Below are 21,916 nucleotides of genomic sequence, written 5' to 3' on the forward strand. Positions count from 1 at the left end.
TTTTCAAAGATTATCATAGACCTCTATAATAACAAATTTCCCGAAGGCTACACTATAGATAAATAATATTGAAGACAAATAATAATTCTGAATTTTACCACAGTCTTTAACAATAAACAAAGGAATAAATTATATGCGTGTCAAATACATGATAGTGTGTGTAATGTTGTTTTTATTGATTTAATATATTTTTTATGTATAATTTAAAAAAAAATAGCATTCTGTACTCTTTCTCTATATTTTCTATAAGTGTGGGAAATTCCATACTCCTCCGTCCACGCAATTTTCGTAAAAAGGGGCACAAGGTTTTTTTCGCGTATTAATATATAGATTTCGGATATGACTTACCTTTCGTGGTCACGGACGTGTCGCGTCGTAAAATATAAATGTAGTTTTAGTCCAAATCCGAAGGGAATACTACGTTGACAACGTATTAGGTGATATTTCTTAAATTATTTAAAAAAAAAATCGCTCCAATCAGGAACAAAAATAAACAGGGCTCAGCGAACTTCAAGAATCACTAATTCTCATTAGCTTCTATTTATCAGTGGCATTATGCGCAATATAAATTTCCCACATAGCCCCACTTTTAAACGCAACGCTGCGGTGAGTAGTAAAAAGAAAAAAAACAGCACCTATAAAAACTTACGCATGTTTTTTTTTTTGTATAGACAATTGAGCTCACTGTCTGCTTCGGGTGAATTATTTTAAAACATTCAACAATGGCTCCAATAGAGTTGATTTGTAGTATACTAGATGGTATATTAGATAGTTTGTTAGATAATATATTAGATAGTAGAATGCAAATGATAACCAAGTTATACTTCAAAATCAGGGTGTCCAGGTTAAAATATCAATAATACCTATATATTGCTTATAATAAAATGACGTTTATCAATGAAAATCGTCAAGAAGCTATCGATATCGGTAACAGAGGAGACGGCACTCGAACGATAAGCCACTCGAGTCCCGATAATGTATCAATGTTTCCAAAGCCTAAAGTCAACGATGACAACAACACAGTTTCTTTATAAGTGTTTACTGGAAAACAATATTTTTGTAGCGCCTTCTCCATTACCACAAACTGGCTTTTTGTGATACTGCGTATTATAAAGTGACGAACGTAATATAGGTATTTTCTGCGTTGGAAACATCAGTCCAGTGCTGGCAGCGTGAATTATTTTGTGCAAATCATCATTTTCCTTATAACATCTTCATTCTTCTTCACCTTATCCAACTAGGTGGGGTGGGCACAGCTATTTTTTCTCTTCCATTCTCTTCTATCAGCCGTCATCTCAACACTCACTCTTCTCTCTCTCTCTCTCTCATATCGTCATTCACACACTCCATCCATGTCTTCTTCGGTCGATCTCTCTCCCTCTACCTTGCACTACCACTCGCCATCTTCATTAATTGTAGATATTGAATTTTTGATGGTCAACATAAACTGACAAACGAAAAGCTTGTAAGAAATTAACACCTGATTATCAATCCCACAGTCGGCAGAGTCCACAGATATTACGTGCATTCCCCGTGAACGTGAAGTCAAAGAATTTTTTGTTAAGCTTGAAATCGCAAATTTGTTTTTAATTACCTTTGTAGACAAGCAGATATTCAACCCATTTGACGTTGAGGGTTCTATGTCACTCACTGACGTCAGTAAAGTAAGGCTTACCTTCAAGACGGCACTTACAAAACATAACTGGTGGTAGGACCTCTTGTGAGTCCGCGCGGGTAGGTACCACCGCCCTGCCTATTTCTGCCGTGAAGCAGTAATGCATTTCGGTCTGAAGGGTAGGGCAGCCGTTGTAACTATACTGAGATCTTAGAACTTATATCTGAAGGTGGGTGGCACATTTCCGTTGTAGATATCTATGGGCTCCAGTAACCACTTCACACCAAGTGGGCTGTGAGCTCGTCCATCCATCTAAGCAATAAAAAATAAACGTTTTTTTTTTCCTACCCAATTACCGGTAGTTTAAAAGGCTATGCCCGCACGGGTAGGTGAGCTCACGGGCTCAACTTGAGAGAATTTGCTAACACTACGAGGGCGGCACTGAAAATTTCGGGAATTAACGAAGTGACACAACATTACTATTTAAAAATGTATTTATTGCTTTTCGAAGTATTCTCCGCGAAATTTGACACATTTTTCCATACGATGGAACCAATCATTGAAGCAACCAGTCCATTCGGAAGTTGGGGTCTCCAAAATGGCCGTTTTGTAGGCGTCCACAGCTTCTTCAGGTGATGAAAATCTCTGTCCACGCAATTTATTCTTTATTTTAGGGAAAGTATAGAAATCATTAGGGCTTAGGTCGGGGCTGTACGGCGGATGGTCTAATAATTCTATGTTTTCTTGCTCTAAAAACTCTTTTGTTCTGTGCGCGGTGTGAAAACTCGCATTGTCGTGATGGAGGATGATGCGGCGGTTGCAGTTCTCTTTACGGAGGTCAGAAACGACCTGTGGCAAACAAATGCTAGCATACCATTCTGCATTAACCGTTCTTTGTCCCTCAAGAGGAATAGTCGTAACATGGCCGGTTTTGGAGACAAACGTGGCCACCATTTTTTTTGCAACACTCCGTGAACGAACAATTTTTGTTGGCTTTAACTCATTTTCGAACACCCAAACTCGTGACTGGCTTTTTGTTTCGGGTTCGTACGCGTATATCCAGGATTCGTCACCTGATACAATGTTGTATACAGCATTTGAGGATCCTGCGTGGAATCTTTCGAGAGTTCTGACGCACCAAGTAACGCGAGCCGCTTTTTGCTCTTCACAGAGCGAATGCGGTATCCATCGGGAAAACAACTTTTTTACACCTAATTGTTCATGCAAGATTATTTGTATTTGACTCATGCCAATGTCTAAAGTTGCCTGAATTTCGCGGTATGTCACATGTCGATCTTCCTCAATCAGCTTACGCACAGCATCAACGTTTTCTTGGGTGACTGCAGTTTTTGGACGACCTTGACGGGGATCATCACTGAGCTTGACACGTCCACGTTGAAACTCAGCAAACCAGCGATAAATTGTGGTTTTAGATGGGGCTTCATCACCAAATGCAGAAATCATCCGGTCAACACACTGTTTTTGTGTTAAACCACTTCGAAAGTCATAATAAATCATCGCTCTTGAATTTTCTCGAGTCAATTCCATTTTCTCAACGACTAAACAAGTTTGACAAAACCTCGTGACAAGACCGAGAATCTTTTTTTAAATAAATAAATGGTATTCGATTTTTAAAACCAAGGAGTTTTCAATTAAAAAGATTTTAATATGACAGGAACAGTGGAAATATTCCATTCCCGATACTTTTAGTGCAGCCTATGTAACCTTAGCTAGAGCAGTATTTCATAGAATCTACTATCGGATCGGAATCGCAACCCACTAAAAAGATCCGGCGAGAAACTCAGTGGGCTATGTCTCTCTTCTTCTTCTTCTTAGTCGCATACTACTAAAGGTCGTGTCCCTGAAAGCCCTTCGTGGCTCTTTGTACCATCATCCCTCCATTTCCTTCAGGTTTCGGCTTCTCTCAGGGCGCTCGCAACAGAGAGTCCAGTGAGCGCAGTTACCTGATCTGAGCAACGGCTTGGTGGCCGGCCGGCGGGTCATTTCCCTTCTACCTTGCCCACCACAGTCAATTTTTCAATGTCTATGTCTATGGGAATATAATTTATGACGCACTAACTAGACACGACCTTCGAAAATGAATACACCGCTACGGAAGAAGAAAATGACGCACCAAGCGATCGAAATTGAAAGCACGAAATCTACGTACGCGAATATAACCCGTAATACATCGTTTTAAGAACTATGTATGCATTTACAAAAAAAAAAAAAATATTCTTTATTCTTTATTGTACACACGGTTAATATTACAGTAATTGCGTAAGATATAAAAAATGGCGAGCCTAACTCAACAATTGAGTTTTCTACCAGCTAACCGTTCTTAACGAAGGAAAGCTTTAAATGAGTGGGTAGAAGAATTCAATCTAATCAATTTACAATTTACAATCTAAACAAGAACAATAATAATAAAAAAAACTAAAAAAAACATTAATACATAATATATTAGACTACATATATATACATACACACATAAATAACGTAAACATATACATACACGTACATATATAATGAAATACATAAAATAAATACATATAAGTAATACTAAATTGATAGATAGTACTCCTTTAATGCCTTCCTGAATACCTCAATATATATACCTACAACAACAACAAAAAAAATCGTATATCGCAAGCACGTGTTTAAAAACATCACTCATGTTTCGGCTGTGAAATGATACACGTACAAACAATACACGCCGTTTACTATTTGCATTTATAAATACTACCGACGTTTGGAGAATCAGAAACGAAATTTATAGTTTTCTAGTTACGATGATATTGATTTAACGATCCAATGAACGTATCTATATATTAATGCGTGAAGCAAAAATTTTGTATCCCTTTTTACGAAAATTGCGCGGACGGAGGAGTATAAAATTTTCCACACTTATAGAGAATATAGAGAAGAAGTGCGCAATGCTAATATTTTTTTTAAATAATGCATAAAAGATACATTAAATCAATAAAGAAAACATTACACACACTACATACCATGTATTTGACGCACACACGCATGCATACTATTTATTGTCTAACTTTTGTTCTTGACGTCTGTGGTCAAATTGAGAATAGATTAAATATTGTTTGTCTTTATTAATATTTTTTTATAATGTAGTCTTGGCGAAATTTGTGATTATAGAAGTATAAAATACAATCATAATAGTGTACAAACTTACAATTTCAATTAATTATAGTCGAATTACCGATTACTGCGGGACCTCTAGTACAGATAAATGTACCGAACATTAAAATGTTTGCGTTCACTTGGGAAACGTAAGATATAATTTATCGTTCGATCAAAATGTATTTATAATTAAATTTAAATTTTGATAATGCTGATACCGTACGAGCTGCTAATCAAATTAATATAATTTCGTAATGTTGATGAAAATTAAAACTGTTGAATGAAATAACTTAATACAAAAAGAAATTTGTAATGAAATACGTACTCAACAAATATTCACGATTGACTTCCACGATGAAGGAATAACATCGTGTAATAAAAATCTAACCCGCAAAAGTATAATTTGCGCAATTACTGGTGGTAGGACCTCTTGTGAGTCCGCACGGGTAGGTACCACCACCCTGCTTATTTCTGCCGTGAAGCAGTAATGCGTTTCGGTTTGAAGGGTGGGGCAGCCGTTGTAACTATACTTGAGACCTTAGAACTTATATCTCAAGGTGGGTGGCGCACTTACGTTGTAGATGTCTATGGGCTCCTGTAAACACTTAACACCAGGTGAGCTGTGAGCTCGTCCACCCATCTAAGCAATAAATAAAAAAAGCTGTGCCCACCTAGTGGGATAAGATGGAGAAAGAGAAGAGTTACGAAACAACAAAAATGAAAGCCATGAGGAAAAATAGCGCATGGAGTCTGTTTCTTAAATCTGCGTCGTAATGACGTTGCAGAGGCACAAAAGCACGAGTGAGGTGGCTGATCGACCTCACGGTGACCATTCAACTGTTAACTCAACAATTGAGTTATCTATCAGCTAACCGTTCTAAAAGAGGGAGAGCTTTCCATAAGTGGGTAGAAGAGTACAATCTAATCAATTTACTTATTGATACAATACACAATAACAATAATATTAATAATAATAAAAAAAAACACTAATCCATAATATATCAGACTATATACTTACACAATTACACACATAAATAACATAAACATATATATGTACATACACATCACCTACACCTAACCGTGCGGACTCACAAGAGGTCCTACCACCTGTAAAGCTAATTTTTCTCTTCCATTCTCTTCTATCAGCCGTCATCTCAACACTCACCCCTCTCTCTCTCTCTCATATCGTCATTCACACACTCCATCCATGTCTTCTTCGTTTGACCTCTTCCTCCTCCACCTTGCGCTACCATTTCCATACATATCCTAGTCACATTTAGCGGTAGGCAGCGGCTTGGCTGTGCCCCTGGCATTGCTGAAGTCCATGGGCGACGGTAACCACTCACCATCAGGTGGGCCGTATGCTCGTCTGCCTACAAAGGCAATAAAAAAAACATGCATCTTCTCTCTACGCATCACATGTCCATACCACGCTAACCGTCCCCTCTTTAATTTATTGATTACCGGGGCTCCTTTCAGACTTCCTCTGATATTCTTGCTGTGTCGTAACTACCTTCATTTTTTTTGCTCACGAAACTCCCGATAGTTAGTCAGTCGGACATAAGTGAAACAAAAAAACGAAAATAGCATTTCATTAACGTTCATCGATAATTGTTAGAGACAAGATAAATCACTAAAAAGAATCGACTCCAGTGAAATAGAAAAAAAAATTACAATTTTCAAACAGAGAACAAACGCTTTAATGTCAAACTTCAAAGATCTTTGACATAAATAGTTTTTAAACGAACGCAAACTTTGATCTATGTGTGTTAAAGTACGTACGTAAAAACTGTCAAATTCAAAACGATCTCACGAACCATTCGATAACCACTTAACCCTTTGCCCACCACTCTATGACAACGCAAAAAAAAAAAAAAAAACAGTACCATTGAAAGATAAATTAGATTTTTTTTACAAACTTCGTAAGATCGCTTGTTGTTACAACCGAATTTAGATGAAGTACAAGATAAACTATACAACGAAAAATTATTCATAAAAGTCTTCAAGATATTACGGAGAGGAATGAACCAGTAATTTACGGTGAGCATTTCATAAATCACGGGGCGAAATTGTGTTTTTACACCTCACAGGTGGCTGGGTATGTTAACGGTGTGGTTTTAAAAAACATTCTAGTGTCATTATCCGGGATTACTTGGATACATTACCGGCGACCACTACGAAACAATTTCGGGAAATTAATTTCGCAAATCGTTCAGGATTCCATTTGTATATGCGCATAGCCCTTTATTGATCTTGTTTTAATTGGGTATTAAATTTATATAATAATAATAATAATAAATAATAATAAATATTTACTAACAATCACGCCACGTTAACTGGTCCCGTGATAAGTTCGTAAAGAACTTGTGTTACAAGTACCAGATAACGGAAATAAATGTAAGATTTTTATTATACACATACATATATTTAATATACATCCATAACCCTGGAAAATACATTTATATTTATCATACAAATATCTTCCCTTGGCGGGATTCGAACCCGCGACCCCCGTATGTAGTGACCATGTCACTTACCACTACACCAGACGGCCGTTATATGATTCGACTGTTTAAAAGTCTTTATTCTTTATTGTACACACTGTTAATATAATACAATAATTGCGAAAAGCTATAAAATGGCGAGCATAACTCAACAATTGAGTTAACTACCAGCTAACCGTTCTTGAAGAGGGAGAGCTTTACATAAGTGGGTGGGACAGTACAATCTAATCAATTTACTTATTGATACAATACATAATAACAATATTATTATTAATAATAAAAAACAACACTAATACATAATATATCAGACTATATACATACGCAATAAATGATACATTAACACATACAGGGTTATTATTTGTTAATAATTTATATTCGTGTATAAGATTCGTGTTTGCATAATTTCACGTTTGTTTAGGCTCGGAACTTTACTGGGTAATCATCGTTTCAGTGTTGGTCTTGTGGTCGGTACTATTAGAAGGTTTTTAGAGTAACATCAACAATGTACACTCGGACAGTATCGATAGTCATAACACAGCGTCGCCAGGTTGCAATTGGTAGTAACTTAAAAAATTACTACCTGTGCGGTATGCAACCTCTTTTAATGACGTCACTCACAAAGGTACGCGAAAAGTCCTACTTTTTTATTTTTTTTATTGATGATGTAAGAAAATCAGATGAATGATTTAAAGAGAAATGATGGTAAGTGAATGTAGACAGAAAGAAAAGGACAGAGTGATAGAAGGATAAGAATGTAAGATATTATGATGTGACAAATGATTTATGTATCTCAGTACAAAAGGGCGTGAAAAGAGGGAAAATGATTAGTCGACCCAAAGTATTTGAATTAATGTAACGTGAATGGTAACATAAACAAGCCAGGAAGACGTAAGCCCGACAATAGCTATGATCTTCTGCCTCATTACTGCGGGGATCATTCGGCCAATTTTAAGAGAAGGACAGATGTTATTAAACTAATTTTTTATACTGGTGGTAGGACCTCTTGTGAGTCCGCACGGTTAGGTACCACCACCCCGCCTATTTCTGCCGTGAAGCAGTAATGCGTTTTGGTTTGTAGGGTGCGGCAACTTAGCACCTTAGAACTTATATCTCAAGGTGGGTGACGCATTTACGTTGTAGATATCCACGGGCTCCGGTAACCACTTAACACCAGGTCAGCTATGAGCTCGTTCTCCCATATAAGCAATAAAAAAAATTAAAAAAGATGATACTCTGACCTTGCATTTCAAAGTGAGGAGCGGTATTGGTCTATAAACTTGAAAATCATCCAGATATCTACTTAGTTTCAAATGAATCGTAAGCTGACGAGTAGGAAACGTTTCAGATATCTACTTAGCGTCAAGGTACTTACGATCCAAACTTACGAATCCAAACGTGCCCGTGAGCAATTTTGAAATACATCAATTTCAAGTTTTACGAAGACCAAATTATCTGTTAGTGAAAGTTGTGAGTAGCACTTAATACAAAACGGGATTATCAACTCAAAATGAGAGTGGAAATTCAAATTATGTATTCTGGGACAGAGTGGCCTCTTCAAAATCTTTCACCAGAAAAATACTGAAATTTTTTGCGTCAATTTCAGAAATAGCTTGTTCTCAATTCTGATGCCCTGTTTTCTCTAGATTATATAATACTAGCTGACCCGGCAAACGTTGTTTTGCCATATATAAGATTTCTAGCGAATTTCTAGTGTAGAAAAAAAACTTATTGTAATTATGTAAGGATATGGTAAATGAGTGAAAGAGGTATGTAGCGATGTGAACGATGAGGGAATATAAAAATAACAAAAACTCATTCAACCACACTATGCCTCATTATAACAAAAAAAAATGTCCAAAAAATAAAAAATTAATGTTAAAAAAAAAAAAGCGGTGGGCAGCCCTTATCACTTAGGGGTATGAAAAATAGATAGTAGCCGATTCTCAGACCTATTGAACATATAAAATTTCATAAAAATCGGTTAAACCGTTTCAGAGGAGTACGGTAACTAACATTGTGACACGAGAATTTTATATATAAGATTTTTGCGTTATTGGATTATTGATCTTTTTATAATTATTAAGATTTTTTTGGCCTTTCTACTTGTCAACCTCGAATGAGCCCATCCTAGCTTGGCCTTGCTTGGTGGGTGATCTAACAAGGTTCAATCTGAAATAACTTGCTAATATCGACCCTAGCAAGAGCAATGCGTTACTGAATCTACAATAAGATTGAAGTCGTAACACACTGAGAGAAAATTCGACGAGAATTTCAGTGGGTTGTGTCTGTGGATTTTTATGACCGGGTAGATAGATGCTGCCTATCATCTACTATATAGAACTCCAACCAGATGGTCAGATCTGGTTGATAATGCGGTTGGTGGTAGTCTATTATACCACGCGGTCCATGCCACTCATGACCGAACACTATGAAGGAAAGTCACATAAAGTCCTCTCCTCAGCAGTGAGGGAACGATGAAGAAGAAGAACATAAGACGAATATGGCAATGGTTCGTTCTTAGCCGAGCCCGTGCTCTTCCACAAGTCGTGGTGAAAACGAAAAGGCCTCTTGATAACCAGTAGCTAGTTCTTCCATAACGATTGATCTGAGAGTAGAATGATTAAATATTCAGGTACCAACGAAAATACATTTATGTCATTCTGAGATATATAATAATCTTGCAGTGACGTCACTTCTGTCAACTTTAAATAATAAACAATAAAAATAACTAAGTGGGTCTTGGCCTACGACATTAGACGCCACTATTCATTCCGGCGCTGTGCAACACCTTGCCAGTCCGACACTTGGAGCTCACGTAGATTCCCTTCCACAGCGTCAGACCAGCGGTACTTAGGCCTCCCTACAAGACGGCGTCCCTCCGGTACACCCGCATTACATACCCGAGTCATCCGAGCCTCTCATCTCCCCCAGAATATTTGGTTCACCAAAAATCCTCGCCACATCTTTTTTTTTGCAATCGAATTTTTTCCGATCGCCGACAATCCGATCCCATAGACGACGACCCAGAATACAGGGAATCCTAATTTGGGGCCAGATAACCGTGCGTGATTTGTTCTCAGCTATTTATTTACACTCTGTATGCACATGTATGTACTACAATCTATATGCAGCGTCTCCTCATGTACTTCGGACACGTGGCCCGACAAAATCCTGACAACTTGGAAAAACTAATAGTTGTAGGTCACGCGGAAGGAAAGAGAAGTCGAGGAAGATCGCCAACCAGGTGGACGGACATTGTCAAGGAGACCACAAACACCAGCGTCCCGGGCGCCTTTAAGCAGGCCAAATGCAGGCAACGTTGGAGGAAGCTGGTGAAAAAACTGGACCAAGGTGGTCACGACCCTCAGTAATGAGGAAGCGACGAAGAAGAGGATTTATTTATAACTAGCTTTTGCCCGCGACTCCGTCCGCGTGGAATAGTTACTTTGGCATAACGCTAAATTTTACCCCCCACTTCATTTACGTAGAAAGTGAAAATATTTTTGAATTACAGAATGTTAAGGAGCTATTTAAACCCCTATTTTGAAACATTATTTATTGGTACTCCACTTGTATTCGCCTTAACGTGATGTTATATAGCATATAACCCATAGCCTTCCTCAATAAATGAGCTATCTGACACTAAAAGAATTTTTCAAATCGGACCAGTAGTTCCTGAGATTAGCGCGTTCAAACAAACAAACTCTTCAACTTTATAATATTAGTATAGATAAGGTCGACTAGAACTTGCATATTGTTGTGTTGAGTCCACGAGCGCACGTAGCCTCTGAGAAATAAATGTCAGTTAACGTACCAAGCAAGGCTGCAACCTCAAAATGAAGCAGAAAAATCCACAGAAGGCGAGTGTGGAGTACCCGGGACATCCTCGTAATTACATTTCCGTTTGCAGTCGACGGACGTATCTAAGGTATATCTTTGATTGAGCGCAATGGACGTGACCGATTTGACAATAAGACTGAAGAAAAAGAACGTGCTTTAAATATCTTCTAAGAGCATTTATTCATCTTAATTCCATCGTGTGTCTAGTTTATAATTATAATTTAACAGTCCTCCTACAACTGAGCTAAAATTAGGCCGAGCTTGATATCATCCCATACCCTAGTATACGGAGATGCAATAAATGTAAGGGTTTTTTCCGTTGACAATGGGAAGAAACATTTAATGTAATCCTACTGCCAGTCTATTCAAAATTTTTTGGCGGTCGAATGAGCGTGGTTACTGAATTTCATGGGCCACCAGACGGGCTCGGCTGAATCGCACGCAACGTACTGATAGTCTGAGTAATAAAAGCACTGACTTCTTATGAACAATTGTATTTAGTCTGAATTAGAACATTTAATTATATTCAAGTCTGATTGAAGTGTACTGAAGACGCGTCCGTTCGCGTGAGAGGCGCTTGGGCAGAGAGCGTGCAGAGTAGTGAATGGTAAAACTGAACATTAACATAGATTATTACGGCTTCCTACTGACCTAATACAGATAAACAATTTCGTTTTTACAGAGTAATAATTACATGTGAATTTGCGTGAACACAGTCAGTACCTACTTTACCCCTCCGAACACAGTACATCGCTTAAGCGGGACGTCTTAACTTAATTACTGAAAACCATGTGGGCCGGAAGCTCATCTACCGATCCATACGATACGAATGCGCCGGACGTCTTATCCTCTAGGCCACGACGGCTACCGACTTTGAGTACCTATTATGGTAATGAAATACGTACTTAAGATATAATAATAGCATCGTGCATTAAAATTAAACATGCGAAAATTACAACATGTACGTATAATTAACAAACAATGCAGACATCGATCTCAAGTCGTGTCGGCATTCACGTTTGATGTCTATGGACTCCGGTAATCACTTCACATCAGGTGAGTCACTTCTGCACCTGCCTACAAAAGGCTTATTAGGCCAATTACAATAGAAAACACACTCAACAGAATAAATCACATTTGTTAAACAATTCTGTTAATTCAATCTCTTAAACAATTACAAAAAAATTGCTAAGCAACTTTTTTTATATCAACTTATAACTGCAAAAATTATTTTGTTAAATCTCTACTTTACGAAAGCTATATTAATAGCTATAAAAAAATCCATTACTAACAAAATATTAATTTAAAGAATCGTTTATGACGTAGTAACTATGTGTTTTCTTCTGAGCTAAACGATGAAAGAATGACCGGGCTAAAAGGCCTTCATCACTTTAGCCTTCGTACGATCTGTAACTATCATTGATATGCTGGTCAACGAAGAGGATGCCGCCTTTCGGAGCTTAGAGAAAAGGCTTTATGATAAACGATCACTAGATGTGATCGCCGAGCTTATAACTCTACAATCAAAGCTTTACGATCTTAATAAAAATATTTGCTTATGGAATTTATATTATTATATTCATTTGGAAGTCAATTCCTCTCGATCGACTTTAACGCAAACCCAATTTTAAATGAACCTAATGAAAAAACTCGAATTTGCGATTCGTCATCTAAATTTTTTCGGGGTTTTTTTTACAAAATCAGTATCTGTTTGCGTTATTTTACATTTTGATGTGAATTTTGCGGATTAATCCGAGACCTTGAATTGTTTAATTGGTATGAGAAAATTTTCGGAGCTTTTACGAGATATTCAAAATGCCATCTATACCGTACATTATGCAAATATTATGAGGTGCGTTAGGGTAGGTACCAACATCGAACCCATATCTGCCGCAAAGAGCTCATACGCTCTACTTTAGGAGAGGCACAGCCGTGCAATTAAGGCCTCACTAAATAAGTGTCAGCTTTACATTATGATGCCCATAGGCCCTGGTAATATCTTAATACCACAAGCGTATTGCAAACACTAAGTCTTTCTAAAGCGTTGCGAAGTACAAATCATTGTGAAATCGCCTTCATTTCCTTCCCAACTTCGAGGCTCTTATCAATTTCTATAAACGAACCTTAATGGGCCTTCATACCCTTTAGTTTTCAAGGTCTATTTGATTAGTAAAAGCCGAACCCTGGAAATTTCACTAAATTAATATTGTATTGATTAAAATCTACTTTAATCTATATGTTAATACGTGAAGCAAAAAGTTTGCACCCCTTTTTACGAACATTACGCAGACGGAGGACTATGAAATTTCCCACACTTATAGAGAATATGACGACGCTTGCAGCTGAAAGTAAGTATTGTACTTTTTGACGAAGCATGTTGCTGATAACTTTATTTCTGTAATCTGACGAAGCATGTTGCGGATAATAACATGTACTTTTAGGTTAGGAATATAGTGTTCTTTTTTTTTATTACTTGAATTATGTGATTTATCAATATAGAGAAAGAGTGCTGAAGTTCGCATTAAAGATACATTAAATCAATAAAGAAAAACATTACACACACCACCGTTTATTTGACACAACATATATAAGTATATACTCCATGTTTATTACCAATCTTTTGTTATTAAAGTCTGTGGCCAAATTGAGAATAAATTAATATTGTTTGTCTTTAATATTATTTGTCTTCAGTGTAGTCTTAACGAAATCTGCGATTATAGAACTATAATATAGTCTTTGACAATAGAACCGTAATAATGTTCAAACTTATAATTTAAATTAATTATAATCGAATTTCAACTACTGGGGGATAACTAATATTATTAATAACTAGCGACCCGCCCTCGCTTCGCTTAGGGAACTGTAATTTATTATTGATAACAGTATTTCTCCACTATTTAATGGATGTTATTATACATATAAACCTTTCTCTTCAATCACTCTATCTATTAAAGAAAACCGCATCAAAATCCGTTGCGTAGTTTTAAAGATTTAAGCATACATAGGGATATAGGGACAGAGAAAGCGACTTTGTTTTATACTATGGAGTTATCAATAATAATGCTATGTGACTTTATAGGGAACATCTGCAATGAATGTTTCAACTAATATTAAACAGTTTGAAATAGTAAGCAGAATATAAATAATAATTGATTTATCTTGGTGTCCGGGGCCAATTTTAGAAGCAAAATAATAAAATTATAACATTGACATCGGTCCTTGATACATAGGTAAATTTTCAAATTAATTGACCGTCTTGAAGGTCCTGATATAATTACTTTCAAAATATTCCATTAGACACATGTGGGTCAAGCTAATGGCAGCGTGTTAATATTAGTATTTTCTTCATGTTTTCGCCAATCTCTTTCTGAGAAAATAGTAGAGAAAATTGAAACTGATGAAACTGTACGTTAATTAGCGTACAATATTCGTAACATCAGGTATAAATCTATCTAATCTAAATAATCTAAAATCTATATATAATATTATTAATACGTGAAGCAAAAACTTTATACTTATTTTGATGAAATTTCCCACACTTATAGAGAATATAGATAAGGAGTGCAGAATGCTAATTTTTTTTTTAAAGTAGGCTTAAAGAATTTAAGTATTTATTTATTTTTTGCTTATATGCGTGGATGAGCTCACAACCCACCTGGTGTTAAGTGGTTACTGGAGCCCATAAACATCTATCCGTCTACAACGTAAATGCGCCACCCACCTCGAGATATTAATTCTAAGATCTCAGTATAGTTACAACGGCTACCCCACCCTTCGAACCGAAACGCATTACTGCTTCACGGCGGAAATAGGCGGGGTGGTGGTACCTACCCGTGCGGACTCCCAAGAGGTCCTACCACCAGTGATTACGCAAATTATAATTTTGCGGGTTTGATTTTTATTACACGATGTTATTCCTTCACCGTGAAAGTCAATCGTGAACATTTGTTGAGTACGTATTTCATTAGAAAAATTGGTACCCGCCTGCGGGATTCGAACACCGGTGCATCGCTACACACGAATGCACCGGACGTCTTATCCTTTAGGCCACGACGACTACCAAAAATAAAGTAAATAGTAAAAAACATTACATACACTACCATGTATTTGACACACACACGCATATGTATTCTTTTGTTTATTTTTAAAGTCAGTAGTCAAATTCAGAGTAGATTAATATTGTTTGTCTTCAATATTATTTATCTATAGTGTAGCCTTGACGAAATTTGTTATTATAGAGGTCTATTGTAGTCTTTGACAATAGACCCTTAATAATGTTCAAACATATAATTTAAATTAATTGTGGTTGAATTTAGACTAAGTAGCGACTACTAGTTATTATTAAATACGAAGTGGATGTGTCCATTTCCTTTGTACAACAGCAAGCCCGCCTTTCAAACCAAAACACCTGGTCGTTTCGCGGCCAAAATAAACTGGAATACGCTACCAATTCTAACTTATAATACTTAATTACTTATAATACTTAATTTCGGTAGGCAGCGGCTTGGCTCTGCCCCTGGCATTGTTGAAGTCCATGGGCGAAGGTAACCACTCACCATCAGGTGGGCCGTATGCTCGTCTGCCTACAAGGGAAATAAATAAAAAAAAGCCCTACCACGACAAAAGCACTCGTTACACAATACTGTCGAGATTCGGACCTCATGTATCAAAGACGTTTACTAGATATGGGTTCAATTTAATAACCGTCTCGCCCTCTAAAGCGAAATGCATGAGCGTTTCTCGTCAGAATAAATGAGAACGGTATTTATATATACGAAGGAACTCGCAATCCTACAATATTTACTACAATATTTTTTACTGGTGGTAGGACCTCTTGTGAGTGCGCGCGGGTAGGTACCACCACCCAGCCTATTTCTGCCGTGAAGCAGTAACGCGTTTCGGTTTGAAGGTTAGGGCAGCCGTTGGAACTATACTTGAGACCTTAGAACTTATATCTCAAGGTGGGTGGCGCATTTACGTTGTGTATGTCTATGGGCTCCAGTAACCACTTAACACCAGGTGGGCTGTGAGCTCGTCCGCCAATCTAAGCAATAAAAAAAATATTTACGCAAAATTGTATGTTCGACGTATCGATGGACAAGTAAATAGCGATACGTACGACAAATAAGATGACAATCGTAAATTTGAAAGGAATTTAGTACTAAGAAGAGTACGCGATAACAAACGATAAGCATCGAACGTGGTGCTGTTTCAAAATTAGCAGCGCTCCGAAACGATAACACCAATCGAATTTATTTTTATCTCGTATTTTTTTTTCCATATTTTTTTTATCTTTTTCCTAAGAAAGTATTCGTTCGTCTGTCGAAAACGGAATTTATTTTTTTCTCCTCCTTCTTCTTCTTCTAGTGCCTCTTCAATCCTGAAGGTTGGCCGTTAGCTTCCTGAATTCATTTCCATCAGCAGCCAGCCGGAACAGCTGCTCGACGGAGGCAATACCGGTCCACTCCCGGATATTCCGGAGCCATGACTTCCTTCTTCGCCCAGCACGTCTCTTTCCGTCCACTTTGCTCATCACTATCAACTGCAGCAGCGTGTATCTGTCGTTCCTGAGCATATGGCCGAGATATTCTATCTTGCGCTTTTTGATAGAAGGCAACATTTTCCGGGACTTATGAACGTGCTGAAGCACGGTTTCGTTTTTTCTCTTACCTACGCCGAAAGTTCGGTTTTCCTCCCGCTGTACAGGAAAGAAAGTCTAACATTTCCTCCTTAGGTCCACTGACAAGTGCGCATGCGCGTTAGTGTCTACGACTGCTCTCACGCACCTAAAATTCTCCGCCATTGTTGTGCTCGGCTAATTTGCAATATTGTGTTTAGTGTAAAAGTGAAATAAATCAAAGACAATAAAATTTTATATTGAAGTATTAAGCAAAGATGAGCTCATCAGACAGTTCTTATTCAATTAGTAGCAGTTTATTTAAAATTTTAAAAACAGTTAAATTTTTTTTTTTTATGAGTGGGTGGGCTCCAACACAACAGATTACCGTAATCATATCCGTAATTATACGGAACTTATCTTTTTTTTTTTAATTTTGATTTTTATTACACGATGCTATTTCTTCGTCGTAGATGCGAACTTTTGTTATTATATTTAAAAACTAGCTGACCTGGCAAACGTCGTTTTGCCATATAATTATTTCTAGGAAAGATAAATAACTTATACACCGACAGCAGCACCATATGCCGGGCTGATTTGTGAATCTAAACCATCCAGGGCGCCACCGAATTGCATACAAAAAAAATCATTCAAATCGGTCCAGCCGCTTAGGAGGAGTTCAGTGACAAACACACGGACAGAAGAAATATATATCGACGCTTGAAAGGCAAACGTGACTAAGTGACAATGCGTGAAATTTACAGTAGACTAATTTAAAGTTGAAATACCTGAAAAAAAAATATTTTCCTATCATCCTGGCCTATCATTTATGTATAAAGCAGTTATTTTCGCTTAGTCACGTTTGCCTTTCAAGCGTCGATATATATAAAGATAAAAATAATATTATTTTATTTAGAATCCACCCAATTCCCTGAGCAACAGAGCATGGTTTATAAACAACTCAAAAAATATTTGTATCTTTCTAAGTCAACTAACAAAATAAACGTATTTTTGTATTTCTTCTAACCCCGAACTTGTTTTGATAAAACAACATGTTTTGATCCTCGCAAAGCACGACCACAATCATTTCTCCAAAGCTCTTTTACGAGTTCATTTTACGTGAGTTCACTCTTGACTTAGGCAGATCGTCTCACTTAAGTATCAAATTAAGTTATCAGCGTAAGACTCCGAAATGTCGGAGACTTATAATCATTGCTGGTCCGTAATCCTTAAGCTACGCGACTGCGTTATCAAATTTCGAGAATTAATGTGAAATAAAGTTTAATCTTCGTCTCACAATCGACACACCTATAGATGACTTTTGTTACAAATGTATAATATGTCGTCGTCGTGGCCTAAAGGATAAAGACGTCCGGTGCATTCGTGTTGAGCGATGCAACCGGTGTTCGAATCCCAGGTGGGTACCAAATTTTTCTAATGAAATACGTACTCAATAAATATTCACGATTGACTTCCACGGTGAAGGAATAGCATCGTGTAATAAAAATCGACAAAATTATAATTTGCGTAATTACTGGTGGTAGGACCTCTTGTGAGTCCGCACGGGTAGGTACCACCACCCTGGCTATTTTTGAGGGGAAGCAATTATGCGTTTCGGTTCGAAGGGCAGCCATTGTACTGTAAAAACTGAGACCTTAGAACTAGTGTCTCGAGGTGGCTGGCGGCATTTGCGTTGTATTACACCGGTCACTCACATGCGCACGAATACGCAAACCCACAAGTGTAGGACGACATTTGCGAATGATTATGCAAAGTTTTCGCTGCATTCGTGGTTTTCCAAGCTGTGTCGGTTTTTTAACAGACATCAAAGCGCGCGAACCTCGAACCTTCGCGTAGTCTCCCACACATTCGCTTGCCCAGTTGCGCCGACGATTGCGAACATAGATTATACACTTAATATATTAGAGATAGATGCGCAACTCTCATTTTTATTTTTGCTTTAGTTAAAGCCCGGTCCAGCAGGCGTCGCTACGGTCGATTATTAGTCTCCCTACCCCCCACCAGGTGGCTTTTTTAGTAATTTTAATATTTTTAATAACTCTCTTTATGAAAAAATCTTATCGTTTAGAATCGCTGAAATTCCCGGTAGTACTTATGAGATATTAAGGAATGTTTGATTGTGTTTAGCATTCTAATCGATAAGATCTTTTCATACAGAGAGAAAACAGTTTTTTAAAATAAAAAGCTGTAATTCTCTGTAAGCTATTTAATTTCCCTATATTACAAACAATTTTCTGTTAAAAGATTGTATGAACGTACAATTGTATAAAATTTCGAATAACAATAACTCCTCTAGATTAATCCTACTAGCGTACTTATTAACATTAAATCGAAAGTTATCTACAAGTTAATTAAGTCTAGATAATCAAATCATTCAATGTCAATTAAGTCATTTGTGCGAAATATAAACATGTCAGCTTTTCATTACAAACATAGTAGACAATTTGAATTAAATTTAATAAATTTGTTTCTTAACGATAGCAGTTCTTGCTTAAAGTTGATCGTGACAGATCATGACCTTGTATGAAAATATTACATCTATAAACACTACCTATGCTTCGTCATACAATAATTGTCATTTAAACTAGCATTGTAGAGATAATACACACACTAAAGTGAATACTAAATTATTCTTAGCATTCTTATAAACATTTAGAAATTTAAGAAACGATTAACCCACAATCATGTTCATAACATGTGACATTTTGTTCTGCACAAACGTTTTCTTGCATGATTTGAAAAACAAAAAAAAACAAAAAATGTTTAAAAAATGTAATGATGATTTAAAGTACTCTTAAATATTGATAGTTTGTACTTAATGACGCTTATAGTAATCTTAGACATGATTACAATAGTTATACTTTTATTCCCTATCTAAATTATTTCTATTCTGACGTTTCTGATGCTTTAGCTTTGGTAATACTAGATGAAACAAACAGCAGATTGAAAGAAAATCATCTTAAAGTTAATTACATTCATTACAAACCATTAGTTTGCATTTTGTTACAAAAGAAACTGATGTTCGTTACATGCAAATGAATTATAAACATACACATGCAAACATAAAATGTAAATTTATCTTTTAATCCAAATTAAATGTACATTAATATTACATCTAAATAATAGAAAGGGTTTCGAAAATTTTTATTGCATTCAACAGCAGACGAGCACGCAACCCGGCTCATGATAAGTGGTCACCAGTGCTTATAAACTTCAGCAGTGCCATAGGGGTTGCTGTCTATCACTTAAGTTTTAATAAATTATTAATATACTCAGTCACAAGCATATTGATTTCACATAATGAAAATGTAAGAAACATAATCATGTTTGGGCATTTTCATTTATATCTGCTCATACAGAAAAGACAACTTAGCAAACATATTCCACAGTTAATCTAAATAATTGCAAATAATGCTTTTGAAGACCGCTGACTTTTGATCATTAATTAAAATCATCTTCTCGTAGAATGTACAAAAGGTTATTTACAAAAATTTATATCAGTATTTTCATATATTACTAACTTACTAATTACAACTATTCAAACATAATACTATAACTATAAGAACTAAACAACCTATTTTAAAACAAAATTGGCATCAATCTAGTTCTTATGAACTATTTCAATTATTAATTTATAAATTATAAACATATTTAAAAAAAATTAAGATCCTTCAGAGTTCACGTTCCTTGCTGAATCAGTTTCTCTTCTGAAACGGAGAAACAATGTATCTTAAGTATGTAACAAATATTGAAAAAATACGGCCATGAAAAATTTAGTGTTAATGTAATCATACTTACAAATTAATATATTACATAACACGTTCTGGTTCAAATATAGTGCATCAATCTTTTCATGTTTCATTCACATTTTAGTGCTCCTTATAATTTTTCCATAAAATTTTGTCTTTATCAAACCTTTGTCTACAAAAATAAAAACATTATTTTATATTGGGTAGAAGGATGAACGTGGTCACAGGCCACTTGGTGTAACTTGGTTATCAAACACCAGGAAACAAAACGTGAATGCCATCATCTAACTTTGGATGTGAGATCAATTGTGCTGTATTTTATTTAAACAGGAAAGCATGACTGATTGATCATTCCAAAAAACTAGTTCGGGCCCACTTGACAATAAGCATATAATACGCTGAGTTGCAAAACATAAATACTCCCACCCACTCGAGACAATTTTATTATCTGAGGTGTGTGTGTGATAGTACGAGACTTAATACAGACTGTTTTGATCAAAACTTAACATATATGATGGCTAGGCAGCAGAAATAGGAAGGACCATTAGTTGGTGCTAATTCATTTAATTATATTATGAATAATAATTCTGTTAGCAAATAATATACCGGGAAAATAGTGTAAACTCACCGTTATCAAGGCATCCGAAATAGCACTTCATTTTCGATCTTCGAGGCATGCTGATTTTTAATAATAAACTTTCTGTAAGAAATGAAAATAGTTACACAGGCTTACGAAACGCTAACGAAGAAAAAAGTATTGGAGCCAAGTTATGTCTAAAGACAATTCAAAACAGAATTTCTCAATGTCTAATCGTCTAATATTCTCATAAAGCTAAAAGTCGCTCTAAATTAATACTACAACGTAAAATAACTCACACCAAGACCAAAAAAAAACGATTTAAAAAATTAAAGCGTTACGACATTTTGAAAACTTTTTTTTTTTTTTTTGAGATTGTTTTACGGCCCTGGAATTTTGAAAACTTCAAAGCAGTGTTTCCACTTACGTTTTTTTTACCACATTTTACCCTAGTTTCTTTTGAATTTATCCCTAAAATTTCCTAAACATCTTTCATAAATCCTTTATATAGAAAGCATAAATAAAATACAGAAAATAAACCACAGTATATTATTTAATGTAGGTATATATAATATAAACGCCCCCAGAAGATCATAGATCTATAGGATTAGAATTATCAAGGAAGTCGACGCATTGCTTTTATATTCTTTTTCTGCACGCAACCTAACACTGTTCGGTTCTAAAATTGAGCAATTGTTTGCTGGCAAAGTTGGGAACTTTCTATGAAGCAAGCCGTTCAGGGTTTCATTAGAAAGCCTGTTTCTTTTGTCAGTTTTTACATTTGAGAACACTGAATAATCTTTCCACCTCAGTCTTTGAAGAAGGAACTGCTAGCAAAAGTGAAATGAC

The 21,916-nt window shown here is 36.2% G+C and overlaps 2 protein-coding genes and 1 long non-coding RNA gene across 3 annotated transcripts in view; all 3 read right to left on the bottom strand.

Moving 5' to 3' along the window:
• The window catches only part of Fbxl7 (F-box and leucine-rich repeat protein 7), a 308,189-nt gene that overhangs the window by 188,062 nt on the left and 98,211 nt on the right, over positions 1-21,916 (bottom strand). The window lies entirely within an intron of this gene.
• Positions 1-21,916, bottom strand: part of LOC114239313 (atrial natriuretic peptide receptor 1) — a 112,437-nt gene that overhangs the window by 81,911 nt on the left and 8,610 nt on the right. The gene's annotated exons all lie outside the window — the stretch shown is intronic.
• LOC149502673 (uncharacterized) lies at positions 18,933-21,452 on the bottom strand. Its single transcript, XR_016323336.1, has 4 exons — positions 21,367-21,452; positions 21,119-21,190; positions 20,540-20,662; positions 18,933-20,448 (listed from the first exon to the last, which is right to left on the bottom strand). It is a non-coding gene; the product is annotated as an uncharacterized LOC149502673 (long non-coding RNA).

The sequence above is a fragment of the Bombyx mandarina genome, chromosome 07 (assembly GCF_030267445.1).
Source record: "Bombyx mandarina strain Sakado chromosome 07, ASM3026744v2".
NCBI classification, from domain to species: Eukaryota; Metazoa; Arthropoda; class Insecta; order Lepidoptera; family Bombycidae; genus Bombyx; species Bombyx mandarina.